Below are 24,122 nucleotides of genomic sequence, written 5' to 3' on the forward strand. Positions count from 1 at the left end.
ATTAAAGAAATTATTGAAAAAGAAAAGGAGAATGGAATGTACGGCGAAGATAAAAGGATATGGTGGGAAAATGTTAAATATTTAGTTAAAAAATTCACAATAAAGTACAGTAAATTAATACAGAGAAGTAAGAGGAAGAAGGAGAGAGAAATAAGAGAAAAATTGGAAAAAGAATTAAATGAGAATGGGAAAGATATACAAAAAATAAAAGAATTGGAGGGAATATTGAAAGAAATGGAAGAGGAAAAATATGAAGGCGCAAGACTAAGAAGTAAAGCTAAATATACTGTGGAGGGTGAAAAATGTACAAAGTTTTTTTTTGATTTAGAAAAAATAAGAGGGAAGGCTGGTATGATTAAAGAAATAAGAGGTAAAAATGGTGTAGTTGTGGAAACTAATGAGGAAATATTAAAAGAAATAAAGGCATACTATGAAAACCTGTTTAGTACTGAGGGGGTGGGGGAAGAAGAGAAACTGGAGTTACTGAGGCAAATAAAAACAACAGTAGGAGAACTAGACAAAAAAGAGTGTGATGAAGAGATTAGAGAAGAAGAGATTAAAAGAGCAATAAGTGAATTAAACAAAAAGAAAAGTCCAGGTGTAGATGGTTTGGGGAGTGAATTTTATATAGTTTTTAAAGATTTTTTAACTAGCATTTTAAAAGAAGTATATGTAGAGGTGTTTAAGAAAGGAGAATTAAATCAAAGAATGGGAATGGGTTTAATGAAATTGATATACAAGAGAAAAGGAGAGAAGACAGATTTAAAGAACTATAGACCGATTACAATGCTAAATACTGATTTAAAGATTTTATCTAAAATTTTAGCCAACAGATTGAAAGAAGTCATGCCGAGTATAATTAAAACTAACCAAGTGTATGGAGTGAAAGGGAGAGACATAGCAGATACAACTATTAGTATAAAGGATATGATAAGATACATACATGATAGCAATAAAGATGGGTTTATTATCAGTTTAGATTTTGAGAAAGCTTTTGACAGGGTGGAGCATGGTTTTTTATTTGATATTTTAAAAAGTTTTGGTTTTGGAGAGAATTGTATGAAATGGATTAGGATTTTATACAAAGGCGCAATATCAAAAATTAAATGTAATGGGTTTTTGACACAGTGTTTTAAAATTACTAGATCGATAAGACAAGGATGTCCGTTGTCAGCTCTTTTATATTCTTTAGTTGCAGAACCTTTGGGATTGGCTGTAAAACATGGAGAGGGGATAAAAGGCATAGGCATCGAGGGAGGGGAAAGTAACATTTTTCAGTACGCGGATGACACAACATTATTGTTAAAGGATCTGAAGAGTGTGGAAAATGCAATTAAAATTGTACAAAAGTATTGTAGGGGATCAGGAGCTAAAGTAAATGAGGACAAAACGCTGTATATGAGATTTGGAGGGGCACCGGTTTTAACAGAACATTTTACCTTTAAGGAAACTAAAGAAATGAAGATTTTAGGTGTTTTAATGGGGAGGGATGAAAAGAAAGCAGATGAAACTATGTGGGAAGAAGCTTTAGGAGGGATTGAAAGAAAATTGAATTTTTGGAGAATGAGAACATTAACTTTGAAAGGGAAGGTTTAGTTCTTAATGTTTAATGGTTTCGAAATTGTGGTATATTTTATATGTGTCATCTATGCCGTTGTGGGTAGAAAAAAGGCTGAAAAAATGTTTTTTAGATTTTTTATGGGAAGGGAAGCCACCAAGAATAGCATACAACACTTTAATAGGAGCAGTGAAGAAGGGAGGACTGGGGTTAATGGATGTGGAGCAAAGAAAGAACAGCTTGAGAGTGAAAATAATAAAAAAGTACTTGGATGAAGAAAACGAAGTGGCATGGAAGAGAACAATGGGGCATTTTTTAAGTAAGTGTAGTAATTTTAATTTGGGGGACAACATTTTATGGATGAAAGTTAAAAAATGGATGACGGAGGGGCTGCCAGATTTTTATAAAGAACTGATGGGGGCATGGGGCAAATTTTTAACGAATGTGCATTTTAAGCCACAAGGCAGAGAGAGCATTTTAAATCAGCCTTTATTCTTAAACAACGGCATTTTAAGTCAAGGGAAGGAGGTTTTTTTTAAGAAGTGGTGGGATGTGGGAATCACGAAAGTCAGAGATGTTTTATATGAATTCAAAGAGGGGTTTTTACCAGTGCAATACATTGTGGATGTGATGGAGGAGGCAAAGGAGGATTATAGCAGACGAGAGATAACAAACAAGTATGACGTAATTAAGAATGCAATACCTCAAGAGTGGATAAACAGAATTGACAACATGGAAGAAGAGAAACCTGGGAAAGATGTGTATGTGAGGCTAGGGGAAAAACTGTGTGCTTTTAATGAATGTACTGTAAAAATGTTTTATTGTGTTTTTAGAGATACTGTTTTTAAGAAACCTGTTGTAAACGAATACTGGATATGGTTGTTCAATGATGTAAAAGAAGAGAATATATGGGGGAACATGAATGGTAAAATTGTACAGACGAAACTGGAGAATATGGAGTATTTTATCAGGAACAAAGCAGTATTCACAGATGTGATTTTAAACAAAATTGGGATGGAGGAAAGTGCCACATGTAAAGTATGCCAAGATGCAGATGAAGGGTTTTTACACTTGTTTTTATATTGTGATGAGCTGAAAGTTTTTAATGAGAGATGTAAAAACATGATTTTAATTTTGAGAGGAGTTGAAATTGGGGAATTTGAGTGGGAAAAGGTGTTCATGTTGGGAATTAATGAAAATTGTAAAAACAAGAAGATCATTAATTTACTTGTGATGTTGATGAAAAGTGCGGTATGGGAAAGAAGAGTAGTGGTGAAAAAAGAAAATGTTTTAATTGATGTGTGGGGAATGTTTAGGAGAAAAGTTGAGAAATATGTTGAATGTCTGTTTTATTACTTTAAGTTGGAGGGAACAATGAATCTTTTTAATTATGTTTTTACTCAGGAGGTCTTAAAGATTTTAAATGACCTGGGGATGGAATTGTCATTTTTAAAAGATTAAACAATGGAATGAGTGTTTTTTAGTTATAATTTGTAAGATGTCTGACAGCCCAAAACTTTAGGATTGTCTATGTTAAAGAAAGCATATTATGTACCTTTGTATGTTAATATTTGATATGTATGTTTGAATTGAACAATTTATTTAATAAAAAAAAAGGCTAAAAAAAAAAAAAAAAAAAAAAAAAAGGCTATGCCCGATCTTGTCTGATCTCGTAAGCTAAGCAGGTTTGGGCCTGGTTAGTGCCTGGATGGGAGACCGCCTGGGAATGCCAGGTACTGTAAGCTTTTTTGAAATTTTTCACTTAGTATATAATAATTTTGCCAAAAAATTAGAGTCAATGCCCGATCTCTGAATATAAGCAGGTTTGCGCCAGGTTAGTACATGGATGGGAGACTGCCTGGGAATACCAGGTGCTTTAAATTTTTGGATATTTTTCACGAATTATATAATAATCTGGCAAAAAAAAAAAAAAAAAGAGTCAATGCCCGATCTCTGAATCTTAGCAGGTTTAGATCTGGTTAGTACTTGGATGAGAGACCGCCAAGGAATACCAGGTGCTTTAAGCTTTTGGAATTTTTTCACTTAGTATATAATAAATTTGGCAAAAAATAGAGTCAGTGCCCGATCTCTGAATATAAGCAGGTTTGGGCCAGGTTAGTACATGGATGGGAGACTGCCTGGGAATACCAGGTGCTTTAAATTTTTGGATATTTTTCACAAATTATATAATAATCTTGCAAAAAAAAAAAAAAAATAGAGTCAATGCCCGATCTCTGAATCTTAGCAGGTTTAGGTCTGGTTAGTACTTGGATGAGAGACCGCCTAGGAATACCAGGTGCTTTAAGCTTTTGGGGTTTCTTTCCTACTTTTATAATGTACTGGCGAGTAGATTGGCTGATCTTTAAATAGCCTTCTCTTTGCAGCAGTCTTCGCTTATGGCCATACCAGCCTGGCTATGCCCGATCTTGTCTGATCTCGTAAGCTAAGCAGGTTTGGGCCTGGTTAGTGCCTGGATGGGAGACCGCCTGGGAATGCCAGGTACTGTAAGCTTTTTTGAAATTTTTCACTTAGTATATAATAATTTTGCCAAAAAATAGAGTCAATGCCCGATCTCTGAATATAAGCAGGTTAGCGCCAGTTTAGTACATGGATGGGAGACTGCCTGGGAATACCAGGTGCTTTAAATGTTTGGATATTTTTCACGAATTATATAATAATCTTGCAAAAAAAAAAAAAAAAGAGTCAATGCCCGATCTCTGAATCTTAGCAGGTTTAGGTCTGGTTAGTACTTGGATGAGAGACCGCCAAGGAATACCAGGTGCTTTAAGCTTTTGGAATTTTTTCACTTAGTATATAATAAATTTGGCAAAAAATAGAGTCAATGCCCGATCTCTGAATATAAGCAGGTTTGCGCCAGGTTAGTACATGGATGGGAGACTGCCTGGGAATACCAGGTGCTTTAAATTTTTGGATATTTTTCACGAATTATATAATAATCTGGCAAAAAAAATAAATAAAGAGTCAATGCCCGATCTCTGAATCTTAGCAGGTTAAGGTCTGGTTAGTACTTGGTTGAAAGACCGCCTAGGAATACCAGGTGCTTAAAGCTTTTGGAATTTTTTCACTTAGTATATAATAAATTTGGCAAAAAATAGAGTCAATGCCCGATCTCTGAATATAAGTAGGTTTGGGCCAGGTTAGTACATGGATGGGAGACTGCCTGGGAATACCAGGTGCTTTAAATTTTTGGATATTTTTCACGAATTATATAATAATCTTGCAAAAAAAAAAAAAAAAGAAGAAGTCAATGCCCGATCTCTGAATCTTAGCAGGTTAAGGTCTGGTTAGTACTTGAATGATAGACCGCCAAGGAATACCAGGTGCTTTAAGCTTTTGGAATTTTTTCACTTAGTATATAATAAATTTGGCAAAAAATAGAGTCAATGCCCGATCTCTGAATATAAGCAGGTTTGGGCCAGGTTAGTACTTGGATGAGAGACCGCCTAGGAATACCAGGTGCTTTAAGCTTTTGGGGTTTCTTTCCTACTTTTATAATGTACTGGCGAGTAGATTGGCTGATCTTTAAATAGCCTTCTCTTTGCAGCAGTCTTCGCTTATGGCCATACCAGCCTGGCTATGCCCGATCTTGTCTGATCTCGTAAGCTAAGCAGGTTTGGGCCTGGTTAGTGCCTGGATGGGAGACCGCCTGGGAATGCCAGGTACTGTAAGCTTTTTTGAAATTTTTCACTTAGTATATAATAATTTTGCCAAAAAATAGAGTCAATGCCCGATCTCTGAATATAAGCAGGTTTGCGCCAGGTTAGTACATGGATGGGAGACTGCCTGGGAATACCAGGTGCTTTAAATGTTTGGATATTTTTCACGAATTATATAATAATCTTGCAAAAAAAAAAAAGAGTCAATGCCCGATCTCTGAATTTTAGCAGGTTTAGGTCTGGTTAGTACTTGGATGAGAGACCGCCAAGGAATACCAGGTGCTTTAAGCTTTTGGAATTTTTTCACTTAGTATATAATAAATTTGGCAAAAAATAGAGTCAATGCCTGATCTCTGAATATAAGCAGGTTTGGGCCAGGTTAGTACATGGATGGGAGACTGCCTGGGAATACCAGGTGCTTTAAATGTTTGGATATTTTTCACGAATTATATAATAATCTTGCAAAAAAAAAAAAAAGAGTCAATGCCCGATCTCTGAATTTTAGCAGGTTTAGGTCTGGTTAGTGCCTGGATGGGAGACCGCCTGGGAATGCCAGGTACTGTAAGCTTTTTTGAAATTTTTCACTTAGTATATAATAATTTTGCCAAAAAATTAGAGTCAATGCCCGATCTCTGAATATAAGCAGGTTTGCGCCAGGTTAGTACATGGATGGGAGACTGCCTGGGAATACCAGGTGCTTTAAATTTTTGGATATTTTTCACGAATTATATAATAATCTGGCAAAAAAAAAAAAAAAAAGAGTCAATGCCCGATCACTGAATTTTAGCAGGTTTAGGTCTAGTTAGTACTTGGATGAGAGACCGCCAAGGAATACCAGGTGCTTTAAGTTTTTGGAATTTTTTCACTTAGTATATAATAAATTTGGCAAAAAATAGAGTCAATGCCCGATCTCTGAATATAAGCAGGTTTGCGCCAGGTTAGTACATGGATGGGAGACTGCCTGGGAATACCAGGTGCTTTAAATTTTTGGATATTTTTCACGAATTATATAATAATCTGGCAAAAAAAAAAAAAAAAGAGTCAATGCCCGATCTCTGAATCTTAGCAGGTTTAGATCTGGTTAGTACTTGGATGAGAGACCGCCAAGGAATACCAGGTGCTTTAAGCTTTTGGAATTTTTTCACTTAGTATATAATAAATTTGGCAAAAAATAGAGTCAGTGCCCGATCTCTGAATATAAGCAGGTTTGGGCCAGGTTAGTACATGGATGGGAGACTGCCTGGGAATACCAGGTGCTTTAAATTTTTGGATATTTTTCACAAATTATATAATAATCTTGCAAAAAAAAAAAAAATAGAGTCAATGCCCGATCTCTGAATCTTAGCAGGTTTAGGTCTGGTTAGTACTTGGATGAGAGACCGCCTAGGAATACCAGGTGCTTTAAGCTTTTGGGGTTTCTTTCCTACTTTTATAATGTACTGGCGAGTAGATTGGCTGATCTTTAAATAGCCTTCTCTTTGCAGCAGTCTTCGCTTATGGCCATACCAGCCTGGCTATGCCCGATCTTGTCTGATCTCGTAAGCTAAGCAGGTTTGGGCCTGGTTAGTGCCTGGATGGGAGACCGCCTGGGAATGCCAGGTACTGTAAGCTTTTTTGAAATTTTTCACTTAGTATATAATAATTTTGCCAAAAAATAGAGTCAATGCCCGATCTCTGAATATAAGCAGGTTAGCGCCAGTTTAGTACATGGATGGGAGACTGCCTGGGAATACCAGGTGCTTTAAATGTTTGGATATTTTTCACGAATTATATAATAATCTTGCAAAAAAAAAAAAAAGAGTCAATGCCCGATCTCTGAATCTTAGCAGGTTTAGGTCTGGTTAGTACTTGGATGAGAGACCGCCAAGGAATACCAGGTGCTTTAAGCTTTTGGAATTTTTTCACTTAGTATATAATAAATTTGGCAAAAAATAGAGTCAATGCCCGATCTCTGAATATAAGCAGGTTTGCGCCAGGTTAGTACATGGATGGGAGACTGCCTGGGAATACCAGGTGCTTTAAATTTTTGGATATTTTTCACGAATTATATAATAATCTGGCAAAAAAAATAAATAAAGAGTCAATGCCCGATCTCTGAATCTTAGCAGGTTAAGGTCTGGTTAGTACTTGGTTGAAAGACCGCCTAGGAATACCAGGTGCTTAAAGCTTTTGGAATTTTTTCACTTAGTATATAATAAATTTGGCAAAAAATAGAGTCAATGCCCGATCTCTGAATATAAGTAGGTTTGGGCCAGGTTAGTACATGGATGGGAGACTGCCTGGGAATACCAGGTGCTTTAAATTTTTGGATATTTTTCACGAATTATATAATAATCTTGCAAAAAAAAAAAAAAAAGAAGAAGTCAATGCCCGATCTCTGAATCTTAGCAGGTTAAGGTCTGGTTAGTACTTGAATGATAGACCGCCAAGGAATACCAGGTGCTTTAAGCTTTTGGAATTTTTTCACTTAGTATATAATAAATTTGGCAAAAAATAGAGTCAATGCCCGATCTCTGAATATAAGCAGGTTTGGGCCAGGTTAGTACTTGGATGAGAGACCGCCTAGGAATACCAGGTGCTTTAAGCTTTTGGGGTTTCTTTCCTACTTTTATAATGTACTGGCGAGTAGATTGGCTGATCTTTAAATAGCCTTCTCTTTGCAGCAGTCTTCGCTTATGGCCATACCAGCCTGGCTATGCCCGATCTTGTCTGATCTCGTAAGCTAAGCAGGTTTGGGCCTGGTTAGTGCCTGGATGGGAGACCGCCTGGGAATGCCAGGTACTGTAAGCTTTTTTGAAATTTTTCACTTAGTATATAATAATTTTGCCAAAAAATAGAGTCAATGCCCGATCTCTGAATATAAGCAGGTTTGCGCCAGGTTAGTACATGGATGGGAGACTGCCTGGGAATACCAGGTGCTTTAAATGTTTGGATATTTTTCACGAATTATATAATAATCTTGCAAAAAAAAAAAAGAGTCAATGCCCGATCTCTGAATTTTAGCAGGTTTAGGTCTGGTTAGTACTTGGATGAGAGACCGCCAAGGAATACCAGGTGCTTTAAGCTTTTGGAATTTTTTCACTTAGTATATAATAAATTTGGCAAAAAATAGAGTCAATGCCTGATCTCTGAATATAAGCAGGTTTGGGCCAGGTTAGTACATGGATGGGAGACTGCCTGGGAATACCAGGTGCTTTAAATGTTTGGATATTTTTCACGAATTATATAATAATCTTGCAAAAAAAAAAAAAGAGTCAATGCCCGATCTCTGAATTTTAGCAGGTTTAGGTCTGGTTAGTGCCTGGATGGGAGACCGACTGAGAATGCCAGGTACTCTAAGCTATTTTGAAATTTTTCACTTAGTATATAATAATTTTGCCAAAAAATAGAGTCAATGCCCGATCTCTGAATATAAGCAGGTTTGCGCCAGGTTAGTACATGGATGGGAGACTGCCTGGGAATACCAGGTGCTTTAAATTTTTGGATATTTTTCACGAATTATATAATAATCTTGCAAAAAAAAAAAAAAAAAGAAGAAGTCAATGCCCGATCTCTGAATCTTAGCAGGTTAAGGTCTGGTTAGTACTTGAATGATAGACCGCCAAGGAATACCAGGTGCTTTAAGCTTTTGGAATTTTTTCACTTAGTATATAATAAATTTGGCAAAAAATAGAGTCAATGCCCGATCTCTGAATATAAGCAGGTTTGGGCCAGGTTAGTACTTGGATGAGAGACCGCCTAGGAATACCAGGTGCTTTAAGCTTTTGGGGTTTCTTTCCTACTTTTATAATGTACTGGCGAGTAGATTGGCTGATCTTTAAATAGCCTTCTCTTTGCAGCAGTCTTCGCTTATGGCCATACCAGCCTGGCTATGCCCGATCTTGTCTGATCTCGTAAGCTAAGCAGGTTTGGGCCTGGTTAGTGCCTGGATGGGAGACCGCCTGGGAATGCCAGGTACTGTAAGCTTTTTTGAAATTTTTCACTTAGTATATAATAATTTTGCCAAAAAATAGAGTCAATGCCCGATCTCTGAATATAAGCAGGTTTGCGCCAGGTTAGTACATGGATGGGAGACTGCCTGGGAATACCAGGTGCTTTAAATGTTTGGATATTTTTCACGAATTATATAATAATCTTGCAAAAAAAAAAAAAAAGAGTCAATGCCCGATCTCTGAATTTTAGCAGGTTTAGGTCTAGTTAGTACTTGGATAAGAGACCGCCAAGGAATACCAGGTGCTTTAAGCTTTTGGAATTTTTTCACTTAGTATATAATAAATTTAGCAAAAAATAGAGTCAATGCCCGATCTCTGAATATAAGCAGGTTTGCGCCAGGTTAGTACATGGATGGGAGACTGCCTGGGAATACCAGGTGCTTTAAATTTTTGGATATTTTTCACGAATTATATAATAATCTGGCAAAAAAAAAAAAAAAAGAGTCAATGCCCGATCTCTGAATGTTAGCAGGTTTAGATCTGGTTAGTACTTGGATGAGAGACCGCCAAGCAATACCAGGTGCTTTAAGCTTTTGGAATTTTTTCACTTAGTATATAATAAATTTGGCAAAAAATAGAGTCAATGCCCGATCTCTGAATATAAGCAGGTTTGCGCCAGGTTAGTACATGGATGGGAGACTGCCTGGGAATACCAGGTGCTTTAAATTTTTGGATATTTTTCACGAATTATATAATAATCTGGCAAAAAAAAAAAAAAAAAGAGTCAATGCCCGATCTCTGAATGTTAGCAGGTTTAGATCTGGTTAGTACTTGGATGAGAGACCGCCAAGCAATACCAGGTGCTTTAAGCTTTTGGAATTTTTTCACTTAGTATATAATAAATTTGGCAAAAAATAGAGTCAGTGCCCGATCTCTGAATATAAGCAGGTTTGGGCCAGGTTAGTACATGGATGGGAGACTGCCTGGGAATACCAGGTGCTTTAAATTTTTGGATATTTTTCACAAATTATATAATAATCTTGCAAAAAAAATAAATAAAGAGTCAATGCCCGATCTCTGAATCTTAGCAGGTTAAGGTCTGGTTAGTACTTGGTTGAAAGACCGCCTAGGAATACCAGGTGCTTAAAGCTTTTGGAATTTTTTCACTTAGTATATAATAAATTTGGCAAAAAATAGAGTCAATGCCCGATCTCTGAATATAAGTAGGTTTGGGCCAGGTTAGTACATGGATGGGAGACTGCCTGGGAATACCAGGTGCTTTAAATTTTTGGATATTTTTCACGAATTATATAATAATCTTGCAAAAAAAAAAAAAAAAAGAAGAAGTCAATGCCCGATCTCTGAATCTTAGCAGGTTAAGGTCTGGTTAGTACTTGAATGATAGACCGCCAAGGAATACCAGGTGCTTTAAGCTTTTGGAATTTTTTCACTTAGTATATAATAAATTTGGCAAAAAATAGAGTCAATGCCCGATCTCTGAATATAAGCAGGTTTGGGCCAGGTTAGTACTTGGATGAGAGACCGCCTAGGAATACCAGGTGCTTTAAGCTTTTGGGGTTTCTTTCCTACTTTTATAATGTACTGGCGAGTAGATTGGCTGATCTTTAAATAGCCTTCTCTTTGCAGCAGTCTTCGCTTATGGCCATACCAGCCTGGCTATGCCCGATCTTGTCTGATCTCGTAAGCTAAGCAGGTTTGGGCCTGGTTAGTGCCTGGATGGGAGACCGCCTGGGAATGCCAGGTACTGTAAGCTTTTTTGAAATTTTTCACTTAGTATATAATAATTTTGCCAAAAAATAGAGTCAATGCCCGATCTCTGAATATAAGCAGGTTTGCGCCAGGTTAGTACATGGATGGGAGACTGCCTGGGAATACCAGGTGCTTTAAATGTTTGGATATTTTTCACGAATTATATAATAATCTTGCAAAAAAAAAAAAAAAAGAGTCAATGCCCGATCTCTGAATTTTAGCAGGTTTAGGTCTGGTTAGTACTTGGATGAGAGACCGCCAAGGAATACCAGGTGCTTTAAGCTTTTGGAATTTTTTCACTTAGTATATAATAAATTTGGCAAAAAATAGAGTCAATGCCTGATCTCTGAATATAAGCAGGTTTGGGCCAGGTTAGTACATGGATGGGAGACTGCCTGGGAATACCAGGTGCTTTAAATGTTTGGATATTTTTCACGAATTATATAATAATCTTGCAAAAAAAAAAAAAAAGAGTCAATGCCCGATCTCTGAATTTTAGCAGGTTTAGGTCTGGTTAGTGCCTGGATGGGAGACCGACTGAGAATGCCAGGTACTCTAAGCTATTTTGAAATTTTTCACTTAGTATATAATAATTTTGCCAAAAAATAGAGTCAATGCCCGATCTCTGAATATAAGCAGGTTTGCGCCAGGTTAGTACATGGATGGGAGACTGCCTGGGAATACCAGGTGCTTTAAATTTTTGGATATTTTTCACGAATTATATAATAATCTTGCAAAAAAAAAAAAAAAAAGAAGAAGTCAATGCCCGATCTCTGAATCTTAGCAGGTTAAGGTCTGGTTAGTACTTGAATGATAGACCGCCAAGGAATACCAGGTGCTTTAAGCTTTTGGAATTTTTTCACTTAGTATATAATAAATTTGGCAAAAAATAGAGTCAATGCCCGATCTCTGAATATAAGCAGGTTTTGGCCAGGTTAGTACTTGGATGAGAGACCGCCTAGGAATACCAGGTGCTTTAAGCTTTTGGGGTTTCTTTCCTACTTTTATAATGTACTGGCGAGTAGATTGGCTGATCTTTAAATAGCCTTCTCTTTGCAGCAGTCTTCGCTTATGGCCATACCAACCTGGCTATTCCCTGAGTTGGTACGATCCAGGAAGTGTGAGGTGGCAGTTTGGGAGGGAAAGGCTCTCCCCTATTTTTTTGTTTTATTGTGTTTTCTTTTGATAATTACTTAATTTTTATAAGTTCAATTTATTTTTTTGTTTAAACCTCAGACAGTTTTACTGTCTGAGGTTTTATTTTTTTCAAAATGACGGATATTACAGTTACTGAACCGGAACGGATATTAGACCAAGAGACTGAGGACAACGACTACACTGAAAGAAACAAAGAAATGGACAACGGAAAGGTTAAAGATGACAAAGAAACATGGGCAATGGTTGCCACAAGGAGAAAGAAGAATGGAATGGATGCAAGGAGTAGAGGAACAGAAGAGCTATATACAAGTCAAGGTAAACAAACAAGAGATTATACTGATGGAAGACGAGAAGCAGTTCAAAGAAATGAGACAATGAAAAAGATAAAAAGCCAATCGAAATTTCAGAGAGACTACAAAAAAGAAGCAACGCTAACTATGACTGTTAATGATCCAGAGAAAATATCTGTGATGATGATAATAAAGGCAGTGGAAGAGAAAACTGGATTTGGAAAGCTGTATGGACTGAGGAAAAAAAGTAATTTTGACTATGAACTAACCATGGAGAATGAGATGGATTGTGACAAGCTAGTAGATGGACTACTGATTGATGGACAGTTTTGTGAGATCAAAAAACTATGCAAAACTGAAAGAATGGTCTCTTTTTTGCTTTTGCCAAATTACATAAAAGATGATGAAATCATTCAAAAACTGGTGGATTGGGGAGTAAATCCTATTCTCCCGTTAAGAAGGAGATATTATCCTGGCACCACTGTTGCGGATGGAACAAGGTTTTTAAGAGTAAGATTCCCACAGGACATTGTGACTCTGCCATACAATGTGAGATTTGACACAGAGGAGGGACCAAAATACTTCAGGGTAATTCATGACGGCCAGCTAAAGACTTGCAGAATATGTGCAAGCACAGAGCATGAAAAAAAGGACTGTCCTCAATATACCTGCAGAGAATGTCTGGAACAGGGGCATTTTGCGCGGGACTGCCAAGCCCCACGGTGCAAAAGCTGTGAAAAGACATGGATGAGGTGTACATGTGAATCTGAAGAGGAGGACAATGCAGAAATGGAGATAGAGGTGCAGGAGCACATGGAGGAGACAAGCAGAAATAGAAGGAAAGATGAAACACAGGAGGTGAATGGGATTTCTGAGGATTTAAGTAAGCAAGGAAAGGAGGACTCCACGAGGAGAGAGGACAATGCAGATAAAGAAATTGAAGTGCATACAATGGAGACTGAGACACAACAAACTGTTGCTAATGATGGACAAATGAAAGAAAATGAATGTGCAACAACGAGTGAAATTGCAGCTGGGTGGAATAAAGAGGAGGTAAGCGATGAGGAAACTGATGAAATTAACCTTGAGCTTGAAAACAGAACAACGGACATTATGAACAGAAGACGTAAATTGATAACAGTATCGGAAATAAATATTAAACAAGTATTAAAGAAACAAAAGTTAAGAAGAGAAGACAGAGCAAGGCTAAATGAAGATAAAGTAGATCTAAATTCCTAGACATTAAGAGAGACCATATATAGATGATGGGTTGTTTTGGTTTGTGTGTTTTTTTTTTTTATTTATTTTTTATTTTTTTTCATTATGAGTAACTTATGTTTGGTCTCAATTAATGTTAGAGGGCTGTCATCTAAGCTGAAGTTTGAAAATATAATAAATTTAACAAAACAAAGTGATATTTTATGTATACAGGAGACTGGATGGAATGAAACAATAGTTAATGATTTTAAAAAATTTTGGGATGGAGAAATATGGTACAGTAATGATTTAAATAAGAAAAAAGGATTGGCAATACTAATTAGAAGGGGAGTAGTAGAATCAACGAATGTTTTATTTAAAGATAACAATGGCAGGATTTTAACTGTTAAAATTATGGATAGGGGAGAAGAAATAACAATATGTAATATACATGCTCCAAATGAAGATATGGAAAGAGTTACTTTTTTTAAAGAATTGAGTGTTTTGATTAATGGATGGAAGAATGTCATTGTTATAGGAGATTTTAATACTGTTTTAGAAAGAATAGATGTTGAAGATTTTATGGTGTATAGAGCTGATGTTGGAAGAAAAGAACTGAAATGTATGATGGCTGAACATAAATTTGTAGATGTATGGAGAGATAGAAACAGAGTCAAAAGAGAATATTCGAGAAGACAGTGGGTAAATACAATTTTAAAACAAAGCAGAATAGATTTCATTTTATGTGACAGAAGATTTGAGCATTTTATTTCAAAAGTTTTTTATAAAATGTATAGTGGGAGTGATCATGACTTTTTATATGTAATGATGGATTTTAGTGGAGTTGAAAGAGGACCAGGTGTATGGGTGGTTAATACACAGCTTTTAAAGAACGAATTGTATAAAATGGAAATGGAAAACCTAATTATTAATAGTGTAGATGATGTTTTATATGATGAAGCAATATGTGTGTGGTGGGACAATATAAAATCAGATATCAAAAGTTTTTCTATTGAATGTTCTAAGAAAATACAGAAAGCAAAAAGAGCTAAAGAAAGGGAACTAAATAAAGAATGGGAAAATGAAATGAAAAAGATAACTGAAGGAAATACGGATATTAGGAAAATAGTAATATTAGAAGAGAAAATTAAAAAAGTGGAAGAGGACAAATGTGTGGGTGCTAGAATAAGAAGTAAGATAAGAAATACAGTGGAAGGGGAAAGAAGTACAAAGTTTTTCTATGATGCAGAAAAGAATAGACAAAAAGCTGATTTAATAAAGAATGTTTCAATGCAAGGTAAAAATATAAAAGATAAAGAAGGGATTTTAAAAGAGGTCAAGGATTTTTATGGTGTTTTATTTAAGAAAAAGGGAGTTAATGAGGAAGATGAAGTATTTTTGTTAAATCAAATCAAAGTTAAAGTAAAAGAGGATGATAAAAAAATGTGTGATAGTGATATAACAGAAGATGAGATAAATGAAGCTATAATGCAATTAAGTAATGGGAAAAGTCCTGGTTTAGATGGTTTATCATCTGAATTTTATAAGGTTTTTAAAGATGTTTTAATACCCATTTTGAAAGATCTTTTCATAGCCATTTTTAAGAATGGACAATTGAGTGAGAGTATGAAGAAGGGAATGATTAAAATAATTTATAAAAAGAAAGGGAATAAAGATGATTTACAAAATTACAGACCATTAAGTATGCTCAACACAGATTATAAAATATTGGCCAAGATTTTAGCGAATAGACTTAAAAAAGTAGTTCCCCACATCATTACAACTAATCAAGCATATGGCGTATTAGGAAGAGATATAGTGGATACAGTAACAAGCATTAGAGATTTAATTTGGTACATAAAAGAGAAAAAGAGTGATGGTTTTTTAATCAGTATAGATCTAGAAAAGGCATTTGACAGAGTTGAGCACAAATATTTATTTGATTTAATTCAACAGTTTGGTTTTGGTAATAATTTTATAAAGTGGATGAAATGTTTTTATACAGATATTTTTAGTTGTTTTAAAATAAATGGTTTTTTAACAGACTTCATAGGAATATCTAGATCTATAAGACAAGGATGTCCCTTATCAGCTTTATTATATACTTTAGTTGCTGAACCGTTAGGTTTAGCAATAAATGGAGAAAAAGAAATAAAAGGTTTTTTAATAGAAGACAATGTAATAGAACAAAAATTGTTTCAGTATGCAGATGATACTACTCTGATTTTAAAAGATTTTAATAGTGCTGAAAAGGCTATGGGAATTATTGATAAATACTGTCGAGGTTCGGGTGCAAAAGTAAATAAGGAAAAAACTGAATATATTAAGATTGGAAAAGTGGACATTTCAAAAAGAAATTGGCAGTTAAAAGAGCAAAAGAATAATATAAAAATTTTAGGCATTACACTTGGATCTGATGAAATTAAAACTAGAGAAATAAATTGGGATGAAACTGTAAACAAAATGGAAAAAAGATTAAATTTTTGGAAACAGAGAGTACTGTTTCTAAAAGGGAAGGTCCTTGTCTTGAATTCTCTTTTTTTATCCAAAATGTGGTATGTTTTAAGTGTTGTTAGTTTACCAATATAGGTATATAAGAGAATAAAAACTATGATTTTAAAGTTTCTTTGGGATGGTAAGCCATCTAAAATTGCATATAACACAATCATTGGAAAGGTGGAAGATGGAGGATTAGGACTAATAGATCCATGGCTGAGAATGAAAAGCATGAGAATTAAAACAGTAAAAAAGTTTTTTAACAAAGACAACATTCCATGGAAAAGTGTCATGAATTATGTTATTAATAAATGCGGACAAATAGGAGATGATTTTTTATGGATGGCTTTTAAGGATAATATGATAGAAAATATACCAGAGTTTTATAAAGAATTGTTGAGAAGCTGGAAAATGTTTTATGAAAATGTGTACGTAGAGATTAAAGGGAGAAAACAGTACCTGCAGCAACCCCTATTTTTAAATCAAAATAATAAAAGCAAAAAGCATATGTTTTATGAAAACTGGTACGCAGTAGGTTTTAGACAAGTAAAAGACATTTTATATGAAGTGAAACCTGGATTTTTACCTACACAAGCAATAATTGATTCACTTGAGGAAATAGAAGATATAGAAAACAAAGGGAAAATTGAAGAACAATATACAAAATTAAAATTAGCATTGCCAGAACATTGGATTAAAAATATTGAGGATAATGAAAAAGAAACCGAAAATGAAAAACCAAAGGTTTTTTTAAAAGCAGGGGATGATAAGATTGTTTTTAATGATTGTGTCATTAAGATGTTTTATACCTGTTTAAGTAAGACTGTTTTTGTAAAGCCTAAAGCAATAGAATATTGGGAAAAGTTATTTGACAACTTTGATGCTTCGAATATATGGAAAAATGTAAGATTGAATTTTAAAAGTCCGGTTTTGGAAAATTTTGATTTTTTATTAAGACACAATTGTGTGATGACAGAAATGATTTTAAGTAAAATTGGGTTAGCGCAAGATGAAATGTGCAAAGTGTGTTTGGAGAAAAAGGAAGGTGTATTACATTTATTTTTAAATTGCAGAAAGTTAAGTGATTTTATAAAAATGTTAAAAAAGATGGTATGTGATTTTCTGTATAATGACAAGATTACATTGGAAGAATGGGATACATTGCTTTTATTTGGCTTCAATGGAAGGACAAAAAATAACTATGCTCTAAATTTTATGTTAACGCTTGCAAGATTTGCAATATGGAGAAGGAGAAATATAATGAAACAAAAGAAAAAAGAAATAGCGATAAAGTTATTATATAAACAGATCATGATGGAGGAAATACAAGTTTTATATGACTATTGCAAAATGCTTGAGAATATGGAAATGTTTGAAAAATGTTTTACAAGGAATAATCCATACATTGTTAAAACTTGGACTGGTTTTGAAGTTCTGTTACTGGAAGATGTTTAAATATTTGTGGTGATGTATTAAAAAAAAAAAAAAAAAAAAAAAAAAAAAAAAATCTTGTCTGATCTCGGAAGCTAAGCAGGTTTGGGCCTGGTTAGTGCCTGGATGGGAGACCGCCTGAGAATGCCAGGTACTCTAAGCTTTTTTGAAATTTTTCACTTAGTATATAATAATTTTGCCAAAAAATAGAGTCAATGCCCGATCTCTGAATATAAGCAGGTTTGCGCCAGGTTAGTACATGGATGGGAGACTGCCTGGGAATATCAGGTGCAGAAGAAGAAGTCAATGCCCGATCTCTGAATCTTAGCAGGTTAAGGTCTGGTTAGTACTTGAATGATAGACCGCCAAGGAATACCAGGTGCTTTAAGCTTTTGGAATTTTTTCACTTAGTATATAATAAATTTGGCAAAAAATAGAGTCAATGCCCGATCTCTGAATATTAGCAGGTTTGGGCCAGGTTAGTACTTGGATGAGAGACCGCCTAGGAATACCAGGTGCTTTAAGCTTTTGGGGTTTCTTTCCTACTTTTATAATGTACTGGCGAGTAGATTGGCTGATCTTTAAATAGCCTTCTCTTTGCAGCAGTCTTCGCTTATGGCCATACCAGCCTGGCTATGCCCGATCTTGTCTGATCTCGTAAGCTAAGCAGGTTTGGGCCTGGTTAGTGCCTGGATGGGAGACCGCCTGGGAATGCCAGGTACTGTAAGCTTTTTTGAAATTTTTCACTTAGTATATAATAATTTTGCCAAAAAATAGAGTCAATGCCCGATCTCTGAATATAAGCAGGTTTGCGCCAGGTTAGTACATGGATGGGAGACTGCCTGGGAATACCAGGTGCTTTAAATGTTTGGATATTTTTCACGAATTATATAATAATCTTGCAAAAAAAAAAAAAAGAGTCAATGCCCGATCTCTGAATTTTAGCAGGTTTAGGTCTGGTTAGTGCCTGGATGGGAGACCGACTGAGAATGCCAGGTACTCTAAGCTATTTTGAAATTTTTCACTTAGTATATAATAATTTTGCCAAAAAATAGAGTCAATGCCCGATCTCTGAATATAAGCAGGTTTGCGCCAGGTTAGTACATGGATGGGAGACTGCCTGGGAATACCAGGTGCTTTAAATTTTTGGATATTTTTCACGAATTATATAATAATCTTGCAAAAAAAAAAAAAAAAAAAGAAGAAGTCAATGCCCGATCTCTGAATCTTAGCAGGTTAAGGTCTGGTTAGTACTTGAATGATAGACCGCCAAGGAATACCAGGTGCTTTAAGCTTTTGGAATTTTTTCACTTAGTATATAATAAATTTGGCAAAAAATAGAGTCAATGCCCGATCTCTGAATATAAGCAGGTTTGGGCCAGGTTAGTACTTGGATGAGAGACCGCCTAGGAATACCAGGTGCTTTAAGCTTTTGGGGTTTCTTTCCTACTTTTATAATGTACTGGCGAGTAGATTGGCTGATCTTTAAATAGCCTTCTCTTTGCAGCAGTCTTCGCTTATGGCCATACCAGCCTGGCTATGCCCGATCTTGTCTGATCTCGTAAGCTAAGCAGGTTTGGGCCTGGTTAGTGCCTGGATGGGAGACCGCCTGGGAATGCCAGGTACTGTAAGCTTTTTTGAAATTTTTCACTTAGTATATAATAATTTTGCCAAAAAATAGAGTCAATGCCCGATCTCTGAATATAAGCAGGTTTGCGCCAGGTTAGTACATGGATGGGAGACTGCCTGGGAATACCAGGTGCTTTAAATGTTTGGATATTTTTCACGAATTATATAATAATCTTGCAAAAAAAAAAAAAAAGAGTCAATGCCCGATCTCTGAATTTTAGCAGGTTTAGGTCTAGTTAGTACTTGGATGAGAGACCGCCAAGGAATACCAGGTGCTTTAAGCTTTTGGAATTTTTTCACTTAGTATATAATAAATTTGGCAAAAAATAGAGTCAATGCCCGATCTCTGAATATAAGCAGGTTTGCGCCAGGTTAGTACATGGATGGGAGACTGCCTGGGAATACCAGGTGCTTTAAATTTTTGGATATTTTTCACGAATTATATAATAATCTGGCAAAAAAAAAAAAAAAAAAAGAGTCAATGCCCGATCTCTGAATGTTAGCAGGTTTAGATCTGGTTAGTACTTGGATGAGAGACCGCCAAGCAATACCAGGTGCTTTAAGCTTTTGGAATTTTTTCACTTAGTATATAATAAATTTGGCAAAAAATAGAGTCAGTGCCCGATCTCTGAATATAAGCAGGTTTGGGCCAGGTTAGTACATGGATGGGAGACTGCCTGGGAATACCAGGTGCTTTAAATTTTTGGATATTTTTCACAAATTATATAATAATCTTGCAAAAAAAAAAAAAAAATAGAGTCAATGCCCGATCTCTGAATCTTAGCAGGTTTAGGTCTGGTTAGTACTTGGATGAGAGACCGCCTAGGAATACCAGGTGCTTTAAGCTTTTGGGGTTTCTTTCCTACTTTTATAATGTACTGGCGAGTAGATTGGCTGATCTTTAAATAGCCTTCTCTTTGCAGCAGTCTTCGCTTACAGCCATACCAACCTGGCAACGCTAGAGTGCTAGCAGGAAGTGAGGTGGCAGTAGTGGGTGAGAGTAGGCTCACCATTGTTGTTTGTAAACCCATTTTTTGTTTAAAGTTAGCTTTTTTTCTGTTTTTCTGTTTTGTTTTGTTTTTAAGTTCAAACACTTCCCAGCAGCCTAGGCTGTCTGGGGAGGATTTTTATTTTTGGAGGTTTTGTTTTGTTATTTTTTCAAAATTGGACTGATTACATGGAAATGAACAAGGAAATGGCAGGAGAAAGACGCAGGGACTTTGACACGGAAAACACTACAGGACAACGGCTTGGATACAACGAGGCAAAGGAAATGATTATTTATTCAAAGGAAGCAACTGTAATTGTGGATCTGGCAGAGGTGAGAGATGGATCGGTGCAGGATATTATCAAAGAAGTGAATGAAAAAATTGGAGGAGGAAAGATTTTGGCGATAAGACCAAGACAAGGCAAAGAATTCGAGATCACATTATCAAATGAAGAGGAGTGTGAAAAGCTAGAGGATGGACTAAGAATCAAGCAACAATTTTGTGAGATTAGAAAGCTACAAGTAAGAGAATATGTTGTTTCTTTTATGCATTTGCCTGCATATGTTGATGACCAGGATATATTAGATAAATTGGAGGCATGGGGTGTAACTCCCTCAACCAACATTAAGAGAAGAACATATCCGGGTACTGAAATAGCAGATGGTACGAGATATGTAAAGGTCAGGTTCCCAAAGGAAGTTGTATCTCTACCATATAGCAGCAAGTTTGAGACTGCTGAGGGCACACAGTACTTTCGGATTATACACGATCGGCAGGTGAAAACCTGTAGATTGTGTATGGATCCAGGACATGTATTTAAAGATTGCCCGGACTTTATTTGTTACCAGTGCAAAGAGCAGGGGCACTTGGCAAGAAGCTGCAATGCAGTGAAGTGCCCGGAATGTAGGAAAGTGTTGGTGAGGTGCGAATGTTGGATGGGGGAGGGAGAAAATAGTAGTGAACAAGAAACAGATATGGTTGTTAATGTGGGTGGGCAAAAGCAGAGGGAAACCGAGATGGACAATGTTTTAAACAAGGAGATGGAAGATTGTGGACTGGGAGAGGAAAATGAAGAGGAAGAACATCAAGCAGACACAGGAGGAGAGGAAAAAGAAAATGATGGAGAAAAAACAATATCACAAGGGACGGTGCAAAGGACCATGGAAATAAGCAAAGAACAGGAGGAACAAAAAAACAATGAGGAAGATTATCAGGAGGGGAGAATGGAGAGAAAAGGAGAAGAGAAACACTGTGGACTGAGAGAGGACAATGGAGAGAAAGAACATCAGGGGGACACAGGAGAAAAGAAGAAAGAACTAGATGTAGAAATAACAACATCTCAATGGACTGTGCAAAAGACTATGGATATGAGCGAGGAACATGGGGAACAACAAAACGACGTGGAAGGTTATCAGGAGAGGAGAATGGAGAGAAAAGGAGAAGAGAAACGTAGGAAAGAACGAGAAGGAATACAAAGAAGAAGAACTTTAAAGGTAACACCCAATATAGACATTGCAAAGAAAAGATTTTTAAGGCAAGGAATATTAAAAGACAAGGAGGGTTGTGAGAACAGATTTGATGTACTGAGAGATATGGAGCATGACTGAAAAAAAAATGAAATGTTTTAATTATTTATTTTATATTGTTTTTATGTTTTTAAGAGTTGTTTCATTTAATGCACGAGGTTTAATGGATGTGGAGAAATTTGAAAATATGAGGGAATTATGTAGAGGGGTGGATGTATTTGTATTACAAGAAACGAATTGGAAAAATTATTGTGTTAAAAGGTTTGAAAATTTATGGGATGGGAATATACATTGTAATAATGGTACAGAGAAAACTGGGAAAGGGGTTGCGATTTTAATAAGAAGAGAGGTGTGTGAAAAAGAAAGTGTGGTGTTTAATGATGGAGCAGGGAAATGTTTAGCTGTTGAAATAGAAAAAGGAAATGAGAGATGTACAATATGTAACATACATGCTCCAAATGAAGAAAAGCAAAAGGTGGAATTTTTTAAAACAATATCTGCAAATGTAAGAATTAATGAAAGGGTGATTTTAATGGGGGATTTTAATACTGTTTTTACAGAATTAGACTTAGCAAGTAATATGGTTTTTAAGACTGATAAGGGAAGGGAGGAGTTGAACAAACTGATGGGGGATTTTAAATTGATTGATGTGTGGAGAGAAAGAAATAGAACGAGCAGGCAATTTTCAAGAAGACAATTTGTTTTAAAAGAACTGAAACAAAGTAGGATTGATTATATTTTATGTACAGAGGAAATGCAAGGGAATATTACTAATGTTTATTATAAACGAGTTGGTCTTAGTGATCATTCTCTCTTATTTTTAACATTAGATTCTTCAAGTGTGAAAAGGGGAGGGGGAGTGTGGGTTTTAAATGCAAAGATTTTAAAGAGTAATGCATATCAGGAAAGTATTAAAGGGATTGTGGAAGAAAGCAAAATTAATAGAATGTATAGGGAAGAGAAAAGAGTATGGTGGGATAGTGTTAAGTGGGAAATAAAGACATGTTCAATAGAATACAGCAAAAATGTCAGAAAATTAGAAAGACAGAAGGAAACCGAATTAACCAAACTCCTGAATAATGAGTTAAGTAAAGTGTCAGAAAGCAATGGAAAAGAGGAAATTGAAAAAATAATAATGCTACAAGATAAATTAAAGATATTAGAAGAGGAAAAATGTAAGGGTGCAATTATAAGAAGTAAAGCAAAATATGCAGTAGAGGGAGAAAGATGCACAAAATTTTTCTTTAATTTAGAACAAAATAGGCAGAAGGCTGATCTATTGAAAGAAGTCTTAAATAAAAAAGGGGAAATAGAAACAGAAACTAAAGAAATTTTGAAAACAGTAAAGCAATATTACATGGACATGTTTAAGGGACAAGGTATAGGAAAAAATGATGAGGAGTTTTTGATTAAACAAATTAAATCTAAGTTAACAGGTGAGGACAGGATTTTGTGTGATGAAGAAATTAAGGAAGAAGAAATAGATATGGCAATTCAACAGTTAAAACCTGGAAAGAGCCCTGGTGTGGATGGTTTGACTAATGAATTTTATAAAACTTTTAGAGAAATGTTAGTGCCAATTTTAAAAGAAGTTTTTGAAGAAATTTTCAAGAAGGGGGTGTTGAGTGAAAAAATGAAGATAGGCATGGTAAAAATGATTTACAAAAAAAGCGGTAATCCAAAAGATCTTAAAAATTTTAGACCTATATCCATGTTGAATACAGATTTTAAAATATTAGCAAAAGTATTAGCAAACAGATTAAAAAAGGTTTTACCAAAAATAATAAAAACAACACAGGCATACGGGGTGCAAGGAAGAGATATAGTAGATGTGGTTAAAAGTATAAGAGACACAATTTATTATATGAAGGAGAAGGGAAAGGGGGGATTTTTAATAAGTCTGGATTTAGAAAAGGCATTTGACAGGGTAGAGCATGAGTTTTTATTTGATGTTCTTAAGGCTTTTGGTTTTGGAGAAAATTTTAGAAAATGGATTTGGATTTTTTACTCAGATGTGTTAACATGCATAAAATGCAATGGTTTTTTAACGGATTGTTTTCAACCAACAAGGTCGATCAGGCAAGGATGCCCACTGTCTGCCTTACTTTACTCTCTGGTAGCCGAGCCACTTGGTTTGGCTATTAAGGCAGACAGAGAAATCAAAGGAATACAAATAAAGAACCATTTCCAAAGAGAAGCAGTGTATCAGTATGCAGATGATACAACCTTGTTGGTAGAAGACATCCAAAGTATTGATAGGGCAATGGGGATTTTAGAAAGATATTGTAAAGGGTCGGGAGCCAAAGTAAATGTGGGGAAAAGTGTGTGTATGAGGATTGGCAGAGTAGAGGAAATACCGCAGCATATACAATTCAAGGAGGAAATGCAGCACATCAATATTTTGGGGTTGTGGGTTGGTATTGATTCTAATAAGGCAGACACTTTGAATTGGGAAGGTGTTTTAAATGG

At 35.6% G+C, this 24,122-nt stretch overlaps 8 pseudogenes; all 8 read left to right on the plus strand.

Annotated features, from left to right (window-relative positions):
• Nucleotides 1-3,950: 3,950 nt before the first annotated feature.
• LOC113068443 (uncharacterized) lies at nucleotides 3,951-4,069 on the plus strand (annotated as a pseudogene).
• A 1,062-nt stretch (nucleotides 4,070-5,131) lies between these two features.
• LOC113068444 (uncharacterized) lies at nucleotides 5,132-5,250 on the plus strand (annotated as a pseudogene).
• Nucleotides 5,251-6,727: 1,477 nt separating this feature from the next.
• On the plus strand, nucleotides 6,728-6,846 carry LOC113068445 (uncharacterized; annotated as a pseudogene).
• Nucleotides 6,847-7,906: 1,060 nt separating this feature from the next.
• On the plus strand, nucleotides 7,907-8,025 carry LOC113068446 (uncharacterized; annotated as a pseudogene).
• A 1,057-nt stretch (nucleotides 8,026-9,082) lies between these two features.
• LOC113068448 (uncharacterized) lies at nucleotides 9,083-9,201 on the plus strand (annotated as a pseudogene).
• Nucleotides 9,202-10,822: 1,621 nt separating this feature from the next.
• On the plus strand, nucleotides 10,823-10,941 carry LOC113068450 (uncharacterized; annotated as a pseudogene).
• A 7,179-nt stretch (nucleotides 10,942-18,120) lies between these two features.
• Nucleotides 18,121-18,239, plus strand: LOC113068451 (uncharacterized; annotated as a pseudogene).
• A 785-nt stretch (nucleotides 18,240-19,024) lies between these two features.
• Nucleotides 19,025-19,143, plus strand: LOC113068452 (uncharacterized; annotated as a pseudogene).
• The last annotated feature ends 4,979 nt before the right edge of the window (nucleotides 19,144-24,122 follow it).

The sequence above is a fragment of the Carassius auratus genome, linkage group LG44F, assembly GCF_003368295.1.
Source record: "Carassius auratus strain Wakin linkage group LG44F, ASM336829v1, whole genome shotgun sequence".
Lineage (NCBI taxonomy): Eukaryota > Metazoa > Chordata > Actinopteri > Cypriniformes > Cyprinidae > Carassius > Carassius auratus.